At 41.4% G+C, this 12378-nt stretch overlaps 1 protein-coding gene across 18 annotated transcripts in view; it reads left to right on the top strand.

The window, feature by feature from the left end:
- The window catches only part of LOC106581618 (LIM domain only protein 7), a 115782-nt gene that overhangs the window by 29297 nt on the left and 74107 nt on the right, over positions 1 to 12378 (top strand). For 3 of the 18 annotated variants that reach the window (XM_045704988.2, XM_014163754.3, XM_045704986.2), the window contains exon 2: positions 5641 to 5732. The exons of the other annotated variants lie outside the window; for them this stretch is intronic. The gene's annotated coding sequence lies outside the window, so the exon portion shown is untranslated. The remainder of the gene's footprint in view (positions 1 to 5640; positions 5733 to 12378) is intronic. 18 annotated transcript variants of the gene reach the window in all.

Raw genomic sequence — 12378 nt, 5'->3', positions numbered from 1 at the left:
GTTGTGCTTACAGCCCTACACCGTGCAGGACGTTTGGCATTTGCCAGAGAAATCCAAGATTGTCAAATTCACCACTGGCGCCCTGTGCTCTTCACAGATGAAGCAGGTTCACACTGAGCACATGTGACAGACGTGACAGAGTCTGGAGAAGCCGTGGACAACGTTCTGCTGCCTGCAACATCCTCCAGCATGACCGTTTTGGCGGTGGGTCAGTCATGGTGTGGGGTGGCATTTCTTTGGGGGGCCGCACAGCCCTCCATGTGCTCGCCAGAGGTAGCCTGACTGCCATTAGGTTCCGAGATGAGATCCTCAGACCCCTTGTGATACCATATGCTGGTGCGGTTGGCCCTGGGTTCCTCCTAATGCAAGACAATGCTAGACCTCATGTGGCTGGAGTGTGTCAGCAGTTCCTGCAAGAGGAAGGCATTGATGCTATGGACTGGCCCGCCCGTTCCCCAGACCTGAATCCAATTGAGCACATCTGGGACATCATGTCTCGCTCCATCCACCAACGCCACGTTGCACCACAGACTGTCCAGGAGTTGGCGGATGCTTTAGTCCAGGTCTGGGAGGAGATCCCTCAGGAGACCATCCGCCACCTCATCAGGAGCATGCCCAGGCGTTGTAGGGAGGTCATACAGGCACCTGGAGGCCACACACACTACTGAGCCTCATTTTGACTTGTTTTAAGGACATTACATCAAAGTTGGATCAGCCTGTAGTGTGGTTTTCCACTTTAATTTTGAGTGTGACTCCAAATCCAGACCTCCATGGATTGATAAATTGGATTTCCATTGATTATTTTTGTGTGATTTTGTTGTCAGCACATTCAACTATGTAAAGAAAAAAGTATTTAATAAGATTATTTCATTCATTCAGATCTAGGATGTGTTATTTTAGTGTTCCCTTTATTTTTTTGAGCAGTGTATATATTTGCTAACATTTCTAAAAAACATTTTTGTTGCTTTGTCATTATGGGGTATTGTGTGTAGCATGAAACGTAACTTCACTGTTAGTATCCCTCTGATGAACAACCTTCGCTGCAGGCTGTGGGGCATTACTCTCATCTTATCTCCACTTTGCTCCTTCCACAATTTTACATGAGTCGGTAGAAAAACAACAACAGCAAAACTGAAAAGCTTTCCTCCTTCTTTTCGTCAGTTATTTGGCCTAAACAACGTGCGTCTACCACGCCTGGCATGAACCTTCCTTCTCTGGTATAATGGCGTTCACACACATTCTATGTCCATTCCTACACCTACTGTAGCAAACTGTAGAAAAAAGAAATGGCCATTGCTGATTTTATTTTATTTATACAACAACAGGCTTCTTCGGTCACAGTCCAATCCAAATCAAATCCCTTCTTGTGTTCAGTATTTCCTGCAATGCTTCAGCTGTTAAAACAACACATTTCACTACATCTATCAGGTCTGTGTGATATCCGGTTGCGGGTCATCCACTGCCATAGCAAACATGTTTTACACCCTAGTTCACGAGTTGTCCATAATTCATGAGGTAATGCTTGGCGTCTTCAGTTCTCATGGGCACACAAATCCAACAATGTAAGCCTATGCCATTGCAAAATCGAACGCTTCTGACCGAAAAGAGTAAACTATAGGCCTACTGTCATTAACTTATAGGCTACTTGTTGGATGGATTGGATGCACATTGGTGTCTAGCTGTAGGCTAGTTGTCTAGTGATATTGTCGACTATCAGCTGTATGCAAACAAATGGCGACAAGGAGGAAGTACAAAGGAAAGTCTATGCGTAAAGGAGCACCCCATGGACATGGGGACATCATCTTTCAATGTGGACTGCGGCGCCACTCTAAAACATATTTACCACTGCATTTAAAACAAATAGGAGAGTGGTTAAATTAGCATTATTTAGAGACCCCCCCCCCCCCCCCCCTCCAAAGTTTGACTTTTGTTACATTTAGGGGAGCCAACGTCTCATTCAGGGGACTCTGATTCTACCTCTCCTAATGCATCCTTTATCATCTTTGTGACCTCATAGATCTCAACAAGTATACAGTACATCATTGTTAATGAATCGCACTCCAAAAAGAAAACGATTTTTAAAATGTACAACCATTTTTGCTCTATTTTTCGTTGACAGTCTTCCACTCTCTTGCCGAGCTTGCTCAGCTCTCCATCAGAATCAACCAGCACTTCTACTTCGACCATGATTGCGTCCAGCTATTGCTTCTCTGACCTTCTCTCCATAGCCACATCCTCAGTACTGGTTTGAACCAGTCCAACAGCTTGTTAAACAGGAATCTCAAACCAACCGGCCATCCTAACTTTACAGTATGGTATTCACTCGCCTATGCAAAACCCATAGAAATAAGAATGAATAGAAAGGGCGTCTCCATTTAAGTCAAGGATAGCATAATTGGTGGATTGGCAGCCATTTTAAGTGTACCCATGCCAGGAAGTATAAGCAGGAAGTGTACCCTTCAATCTGTGCTGTGATTTGCTGAGTCAACGCAACTGACATTACAAAAAAATGTATACCATGGCATTGTTGAATACTCGTTTTTGATTGGCTTGAAGGGCATTCTAGAGTGAGCATTATTTCCCTCTAACCCACTTTTTATTCATGTAACCTTTATTTAACTAGGAAAGGCAGGTAAGAACAAATTCTTATTTACAATGACGGCCTACCAAAAGGCAAAAGGCCTCCTGCGGGGAAAGGGGCTGGGATTAAAAATATAAAATAAAATATAGGACAAAACACACATCACGACAAGAGACACCATAACACTACTTAAAGAGAGACCTAAGACGACAACATAGCATGGTAGCAACACATGACAAGAACACAACATGGTAGCAGCACAAAACATGGTACAAACATTATTGGGCACAGACAACAGCACAAAGGGCAAGAATACATCACACGAAGCAGCCACAACTGTCAGTAAGAGTGTCCATGATTGAGTCTTTGAGCATGGTACATCAGCACGGTAGAATTCAATGGCTGTACTTCATTATCAGCATTGCAGAATTCAATGGCTATACGTCATTCTTACATGTTCTATGTTTGAGATGCTTTTGACAGCAAAAATATAATTGAAAACATTATTGCCAATGCTGAATTCTGAAGGTTTGATTACTTTGTTCTGTTACCAAGGCAACTACTGTAGCTATCTATTAAACTTACTAGCTACTTCAGTGGATGTTGAACACATTTCTACTTTAAATTATAGCCATGGTATAAAAGGGATAATCAACTCTGGGTTCTATGCGTTCTCTGGAAAATAATGCAACTCCGTGGAAGGTTAGTTCCACTCTGCTAGCATCTAGTGGAACCAGATTATGTGAGTGGAGTTGGAGCACATCGAGGAGCAAGTTTCCCAAAGGCTAGAGCGTTGGCCTTCTCACCTGCTCCAGTACTGCTCACTTATCAAGTTTAGGGCATGCCCGGTCCAGCATGCATTTGTTGTCTACTTGTGTGCTGCTATAGCCCCTTGCTTTAGCTACTATCATGGAGTTCAACAAATATTTTCATAAAGAAACTGATAAAACACACAGGTGCTAAATCAGGTTGATTTACAGAGATGAGGGGGAACAAGTGAGAGTGCGTTGATATTGTGTCCACAACTAAAGAATCATTGTGGAATCTGAAAAGACACGTATCCCAAAAGCATGATGGTGTACTTACTACGTGCACATGCTAACAGAAAGGAATGACGTGGGTAGCTGGTTAAGTATGGGATTGTAGCAAAGTATTTATAAACAAAAATTCTGATCTCTTATAAGTTATATCTATACAGTAGGCTATAATTAATTTTGACCCAATAGGCCTGACATATTTCCCCTTTCAAATTATTTTACGTTTTGATAGGGTTATTTTGCCTAAAAACCTTTAGGCCTACCTATACATAAAAAAATTATTAAAGAAAACTGCCCAGCCTGGCAAGAGTGGCCTGAAGGGTGTTTAGCCTCCCCAGCGGCTCTGCCAGTGTGAAGAGGGTATTTGAAGCTGCTGGCCTGCTCTCCAGGCACCATCGCATGAGCCTGAAGCCAGACTCTGGCCAAACTCGTGTTTCTAATTCAAAGGCACTAGACTGAGCCTAATAAGGCATTTTTGTTTCATTTGTATTTCGTTCTCAGTAAGTCACAGCCTATATGCACAATTTATAGACTATAACGATTTAATTCAACAAAATGTTTAAACGCTGAGCCTTAATGTCCCTGCCTGCCTAGTGTGTCGCACTCGCAAATGCTTCACAATGTATTTCTTTGTAGGCTATATAGCCTTGGAATAATTTAAATAATAGGCTAATAATATACCCTAAGTAATACATTTCTGTTCCTCCTTAGGCTACCTGACTGGCTCTTGACCTGTTTAGAGTGTTTATATGCTGTTTAATAGGACATGTAGCCTATTTCAGATGATGAGCGCTTCTTTAGTCACCTTTTCATGTTTATTAAAATACTTTTCATTCAAATCATATGGCTTGGTTTCAAAACCAAATTGTAGGTCCAGGTAGTCACAAAAATAAATGGGTGTTGGTTAAATGGTGATTTTAATAAATGGAGCAAATTTGGAGTGGCAGGTTTTTTTTCCTGTGAGTGAGAAACGCTTTTTAGTGGAGCAGTTGGAAAGGAGGTGGAGCTCCAGAGCAGTGTGCCACCACATCCCCTTAAACATGAGCGGGATTTCTGACCGCTCAACTCCACTCACATACTCTGAGTGGAACACACCTTCCACATCTTTGATTATTTTCCATAGAACGCATAGCCCCACCTTGATTATCCCATACACATGCCATTGCATGAACCACATCAGTTAGCATCATTTTACTGAACATTCTACATTCCCATGGCAATCCAGCATCAGTTTATAGGACATTCCAAAATACCATGGAAATTATTGCATCACACAATACCAGGCCACCATTGGGATTGTACCAATGGCTTTACGAGCCAATTACCAGTGTTAGAGCTTCCAGGCCCGTTCTATTTATTCTTATGTCTATGGCAAAACCTCTCCTGGTGGTCGTCTTGTTCTTCTGGTATTATGGCAGCCACAAACAAACGTTAGAGGTGAATGCTGCCACCTACTGTACTGGAGTGTGTTGCCAACAGCTTACTGACTAAATGATTAAAGAACCAAACATTAAGAAAAACTAAACCCTCCTACCTAATCCTGTACTACTAAGAAAATAAGAGCCCTACTAACTTCTAACAAATCCTACCCATAACCCAAATCCCTTCCAACCCCCACCCATCCCCGTCCAACTTCAGCAACCCTACACATCAATATTTCCCTCTCCAACATACCGGTACTTACAACAATACATCAACACATGCTTCACTGTTTCATCAACCATACATTCCATACACAAACCATTCACGTGCTTGCCAACCAGATGTCATAGGCGCAACAGAGCAAACACCACCTCTTCCTTCCTAATCTGACCTTTAAATGCTGGCCCTTGGGCTCGCTTTCACTCCGCTTCTGCCACACATCTATCAAAATGGCTCTAATCTTACATTTGGCCTCATCTACCTCTCCCGGTCATACTGTAACAGGGTTCCCCAACTGGCAGTAGTTTATTTTGTTCTATTGTTTATTTATTTGTGTTTATTTTTTTATTTTTTATTTTTGTAAATGTTCTTGTCTTTCAGTGTATGTATTTTGTTACTCGTTGTGGATTTTGTGGAACCCGGGAAGAGTAGCCGCTGCTTCTACAAAAGCTAATGGGGACCCAAATAAACAGGTAAATGGCGTTGTTCAGCCCGATGTGATTTTCTGAAAATCCATCTATTTTTACTCCTGAACTTGTTTAGGCTTGCTATAACAAAGGGGCTGAATACTTATTGACCCAAGACATTTCAGCTTCTCATTATTAATTCATTTGTAAAAATTTCGAAAAACATGATTCCACTTTGACATTATGGGTTATGGGCTTTGGAATTCCGATTAAAAAGCTATAATTTTAATGGCATTATTTCCTAATGCATTTCATGAAAAAAAAATTTTTCAACCGTGATTATTTTTTTATTGAACTGATCTCAAAAAGCACATCTCTCAGCACTACTGCTGGCTGGTGTATACGTCTCTATTACCCAGCCTTACGTAACCTAACCACTGATAAGTCTGTCAAAAGTGCACATACCTTGGATGAAAATTGCCATATGTCATGAAAAAGCTGTTGGGTTGAGGATACGGACTGATAAAACATTCCTTATGAAAACATGAGGTTGCATGTGACATGTAGAAAATATTCTATAGAAAACAAAAATATAAATTCAGAATCAAATGTTCATTTCACTACCATAAGCTTCATCAATGTTGTTTTAGAGAATTTGGCCAACTGGCTAACAACCACAGACCACATGTAACCACGCCAGCCTCTTCACCTGCAGGTTCATCTGAGACCAGCCACTCAGACTTCTGATGAAACTGTGGGTTTGCACAACTGAAGAATTTCTGCACAAACTGTCAGAAACCGTCTAATCTGCGTGCTCGTCATCCTCACCAGGATCTTGACCTGACACTGTGTATGGCGTCATGTGGGCAAGCAGTTTGCTGATGTCAATGTTGTGAACCACCGCCCCATGGTGGTGATGGGGTTATAGTATGGGCAGGCAGACAACGAACACAATTGCATTTTATCGATTTGGCAATTTGAATACACAGAGATACCGTGACAAGATCCTGAGGCCCATTGCCGTGTCATTCGTCCGCCGCCATCACGTCATGTTTCAGCATGATAATGCACAGCTCAATGTCACAAGGATCTGTACACAATTCCTGGAAGCTAAAAATGTCTCAGTTCTTCCATGGCCTGCATACTCAGACATATCACCCATTGAGCATGTTTGGGATGCTCTGGATCGACGTGTAAGACAGCGTGTTCCAGTTCCCGCCAATATCCAGCAACGTGCCATTGGAGAGGAGTGGGACAACATTCCACAGGCCACAATCAGCAGCCTGATCAACTATGCGAAGGAGATGTCCTGCTGCATGAGGCAAATGGTGGTCACACCATATACTAACTGGTTTTCTGATCCTTTTTCATTTGTTGGAGTTAAGGTAGAAAATGGTTTCGCCCTAGTGTAAACTACCCCGGTCTGTGCACATTCTAAGCAATCAGTAACATTAATGATGGATTCAGTGTCAAGGACACACTGGTGCTCCTGAGGAGTGTACTTAATAAAAATTCCCAAAATACTACCTGCAGCTTAAATATGGTGTATTTAGCCCTGCTTATGTTTAACTTTGTGGCCTGTCTACTTCCTTTCTGTGTCTGAGAGGCAGACTACATTTCTGGTCCAAAGTCCCTCTGCTGTTGGCCTTTTGGTTTAGCAAATTATTGACATGGGGTGTTTACTTCACAGCCCAAAAACAGAACTGCACAGAGGATTCTGAGGGAGGTAGAGTACAAAAATCTTTTGCCCCTGAGGGATTTAAACGACTGTCACCAGACAATTAGCTAGAGGAGTGGCAATGTGGCACGATAGCATATGATTATGTAATACTCTCTGCCACAGTTGATCAAGCAAACTGTCTGATTTACAGGGTGGAGTGCCTTTTTGTCAGACTACAATCCTCACGAATGATTGACGGCTGGATATTAAAGTTTACTTTAACTAAACAAAATCAAGCGGAAAAGGAATGTTGCACAAATATGCCATTAACATTGATTTATTTTACATTTTCATGACAGTATTAACCCATTGACATACACCATCTCATATTCGAGGAGGTCCTGTATAAGTGTAATTGACATTTCAGCATTTCCCTGGTAGGCAGAAAGAAACAGCGTTTGTTTGGTGGTTTTACCTCCACAATGACAAGTCTGGAACTGTCACTCTGTTTGCATTTATGATGTGTCTGTGTGACAAACTCGCACTGTATTGGTTTGGTTTCATCACAGGACCGCTCAAACTGTCTGTCCTCTATGCAGCCATGTGTGAACTGTGAAGAAATTGTGAAACGGAACGAGGAGTGATGGTGAACAGCCAATAAAGTCCTCTCTCTTCTCCATGGTTACGGCCCTGGCTGTAAACGGCAACGGGGCAACACAACACAAGGGCTATATTTGTGCTCCCGTCCTGGAGAGAGAAATGCCAGCCTCACCCTGTTTGCCCGCCCCGCTTCTCCTCTCACTCACCAACAGTGGCTGTAGTGTCTGATTAAGTGTTACACAATCCCTTTCTCATATGTATGTATGTATGTATGTATGTATGTATGTATGTATGTATGTATGTATGTATGTATGTATGTATATATGTGTCTGTGTATGTATGTATATATGTATGTGTGTGTGTGTATGTGTGTGTGTCACCTCCAAAAGCTGATGCCAGACTGATCTGACATTTCCTTCTAATTTTTCATAATGCTTCATTGATACTGGGTGACAAGGTGTTATGTGTACGTATAAATGTGGGTTATTCACTGATAAAGAATGCAGAGAGAAAACATTCCATGCCCTTGCTGAATCAATCAATCAATCATGCAGAAAGACGGGTGAACTTTATTTTTGCAGTTGTGCTGACTGCACTGCTGTGCACACCCATTAATTTAAGGCTTTGGTATTTTTATTTTGGGATGGTGTACTTTCAGTACAACGTGGTGTTTAGGTAGGTGTGGTCAGTGTGTTCAGTGTTGAGGCATCACTCATCAGGAATGGCAGACTTACCCATCCATTGTCAGTGCGTGATGGCATTGACACACTGCAGGGCTTGTCATGGGTGAGTGAACAAATGGGTCGTTGGTATGTTATGGGTGTGGCCATGATGGTGGTGCTCCTCCTGGGTGGGTGTTAGTTCCATCCATGTTCTGATTATAGTTTCATCTCTGGTACAGTGTTGCTGATGGACATACACAGAAGGCCATTGTATACAGGTAGTTAAGCACGGAGCAATGGCAGAAGTTGGCCATTTTTTGCAAGATCCTTTTGTTGTTTTTTTGCCATGATTTGTCTTACACCTATTCAAAATGTGTGTGTGCTTAGCCTGTGTGAGTATCTACATCTTTAGAAATCAAATGGAATGAAGTCACAATAAATTAGCCAAAAGGAGACTGTGAAGAGCTAAGAAGGTGGCGCGGTACCCATCCACTGAATGAGCCCCATTCAAAACAGTCACATACATTCATGTACACAGTGTTTCTGAAAGATCAGCTCTTTTACTTGTAACTCCCATAGCCATCAGCCTATCAGATTTACAGCCAATGTGAACCTGTATGGTATATACTGGTGCAGGTAGGGCCTCTGTCAGAGGGCTCCAGTTGTGTCTCGGACGTAACCACACAAGAAATTACTGTCAGACTTCCTCTTCCATTCCCATTGGCAGTCGAACTAGGAAGGATGTGACAGGCTCGTGGTTGATTTGGTTTGTCTAAGACCTCTTCATCTATCTCGGAGTGTGGAGGTTTGAAAAGTTGTACAACTAAGAAGAGGTTGTAGCATTTGACTCACAGGAGGGGGCTATGTCCATGTTGATAAGTTATTGTCAAAGATTTGTCCCCGATTTGTCAACACCACCAAAATGAATGCTATCCAGTTCAGCAAGGTTGTAAGTAAGGGTGTGAACATTAAAACGAAGTTGGAATCCTTAATGTTAAGAAAAATCCTTAACTGAAAAACATATTTTTTTTTCCCCCACTTAATTAAAATCCAAGTTTATCGCGAAACATTATTTTCCGTATTACAGCCGGAAGGCTATAAAGGCTTGGGGAGTTGTGTAATTCAAATAAAACCAGAGAGGAAGAGGCAAACTTCATGCTACATGGGGAATTTGCAAGGCATGCAAGACAAGACATTGTGAGATACAGATTACCAAAACATGAGCACGCTTCTGCCTTCTTCTCCCTCGCGTTGGCCTGCCTGCTCTGCCTGCTCGGTCTCTTTGCTAGTCATGTGTGTTCAGTTTTAGGTCTCTTGAGTGTATAATATCCTATCCTGTCCATGGGACCGATGTCCTACAGTAGGCTACTGGTAGCCTGCATTGATTACGGTTTTCAGACATAATGGAATGTGGCCCCTTGAAAGCGCCTCGGCTAAGGAATGTTGTTTTTCTGGTAGGGTAGGCTACACTACGTTTTTTTGTTTAAATGCCGACACAAAACCTCTGGTGATACGAACTGGTATTTTACTTCTGAAGCAGGACTAAAGTCCATCACTAGGCAATCAGAACAATCAATCAAATAATCTTGAGCTGCTGCGCGCTTTCTGCTTGCCTGCTGCCTGCGCGCAGACCACTCTCTCCTAACAGAGTACTTTAAAGTTTATTAAGTACCCTGACATTTAGTAGAAATAAAACACATCTAGCTACCATACCATAAAAACTGCATAAAAAACAACACTGCAGCACATCAGTCAGCAACGTTTATTGTTGTCAGGGAAAAAATACAGAACATTTTACGTAGGAGCAGAATTCTACTGTCTGAAAACGTACATACCTGATGCTGCGTCTTTTATTTAATTTTCTGAAAAGTTATCAATGATCGCTATTGACAATAGCTGTGTTCTATGTCTGTAAAAGGTTGCGGGAGATATAACTGCATTGCCTGGCCCTAGTAGTCATACATACAGTGCATTCGGAAAGTATTCAGACCCCTTCACTTTCTCTAAATATTTGTTAAGTTACAGCCTTATTCTAAAATAGATTTAAAAAATAACCTATACATCAACCTATACACAATACCCCATAATGACAAAGCAAAACCAGTTTTTTGACATTTTTGCTAATTAATAATTAATAAAAACTGAAAAACCTTATGTACATAAGTATTCAGACCCTTTTCTATGAGATTCGAAATTGAGCTCAGGTGCATCCTGTTTCCATTGATCATCCTTGATCTTTCTACAACTTGATTGGAGTCCATCTGTGGTAAATTCAATTGATTGGACATGATTTGGAAAGGCACACACCTGTCTATATAAAGTCCCACAGTTGACAGTGCATGTCAGAGCAAAAACCAAGCCATGAAGTCGAAGGAATTGTCTGTAGAGCTCTGAGACAGGATTGTGTCGAGGAACAGATCAGAGGAAGGGTACGAAAACATTTCTACAGCACTGAAGGTCCCCAAGAACACAGTGGCCTCCATCATTCTTAAATGGAAGAAGTTTGGAACTACCAAGACTCTTCCTAGAGCTGGCCGCCTGACCAAACTGAGTAATCAGGAGAGAAGGGCCTTGGTCAGGGAGGTGACCAAGCACCCGATGGACCTTCCAGAAGAACAACCACTCCACCAATCAGGCCTTTATTGTAGTGGCCAGATGGAAGTCACTCCTCAGTAAAAGGCACATGACAGCCTGCTTGGAGTTTGCCAAAAGGCACCTAAATACTCTCAAACCATGAGAAACAAGATTCTCTGGTCTGATGAAACCAAGATTGAACTCTTTGGCCTGAATGCCAAGCGTCACATCTGTACAATACAACTAATACAACTGTATTAGTTGAAAGCCCTACATGTTAACAAGGGGTTTAGGTCAGGTCAGTGCACACAAACAAACAGTGGTGTATCAAAGGGTTCTGGATGAGGCAGGAAAGCAAAGAGCTGGACACTAGTGTTCACAGGGGCCAGTATGACCTTACGACAACTCTGCTGGTCATTACTATACAGAAATCTTATCATGATCCATCCTAACAGTCCACACTATATACAGTCTATTTAGTGTGCTGCTAGAATGTACTGTAAGTGTGTTCTTATCAATATAGAACTGAACGTCATACTGTTTTGAACTGTTTACCTGGATTCACACAGTATGTTTTCTTTCAAATACTTTAGCCACACAAGTTCAAACCCCGCCCAACTGGCACTCCAGGCAGGCTCAATCAAACACTCAACATATTTGAAAAGAAGCAAATACTCTCATAGTAATATGCTCTTTATTCTGTTGTAGAAAAATATTACAGAATTGGCATTGCTCCTTTAAAGAAACTATACGTACATTATAATTATAATGTTTGTATTAAGTGTCGTGTCTTTGGGGTACCATTAAACTGAAGACATGTTTATCAATTAACTCCCTGTAATTATTATCACGCGATTAAACTGATTAATCGTTTAATTGTAATTAACTAGGAGATCGGGGCACCAAGGAAAATATTCAGATTACAAAGTTATAATTTTCCTAATATAACTTTCCTATATTATAACATTATATATTATATTCTATTATAGTATAGGCCGATTATCTTCTGGTTTAAATCGTGTATTTTACCTCGCGTCCAGTCTCATTCCAAACGTCGTAAATTGTTGTATCTGCACGAACCCAGTCTTTACTAAAATCATCCATACATCAATTGTCTTAAAATCATTTATTTACTAAACTAAGTAATTCACATAAAGTATACAAACAGTAATTATCATCACAAAGAATTGGTAGAGTAATGTGCCCTAGTGGTCTA

Source organism: Salmo salar, chromosome 21 (genome assembly GCF_965601325.2).
Source record: "Salmo salar chromosome 21, fSalSal1, whole genome shotgun sequence".
NCBI lineage: Eukaryota > Metazoa > Chordata > Actinopteri > Salmoniformes > Salmonidae > Salmo > Salmo salar.
Note: the sequence above shows the minus strand (reverse complement) of the source record. Positions and strands in the feature narration are given on the sequence as shown.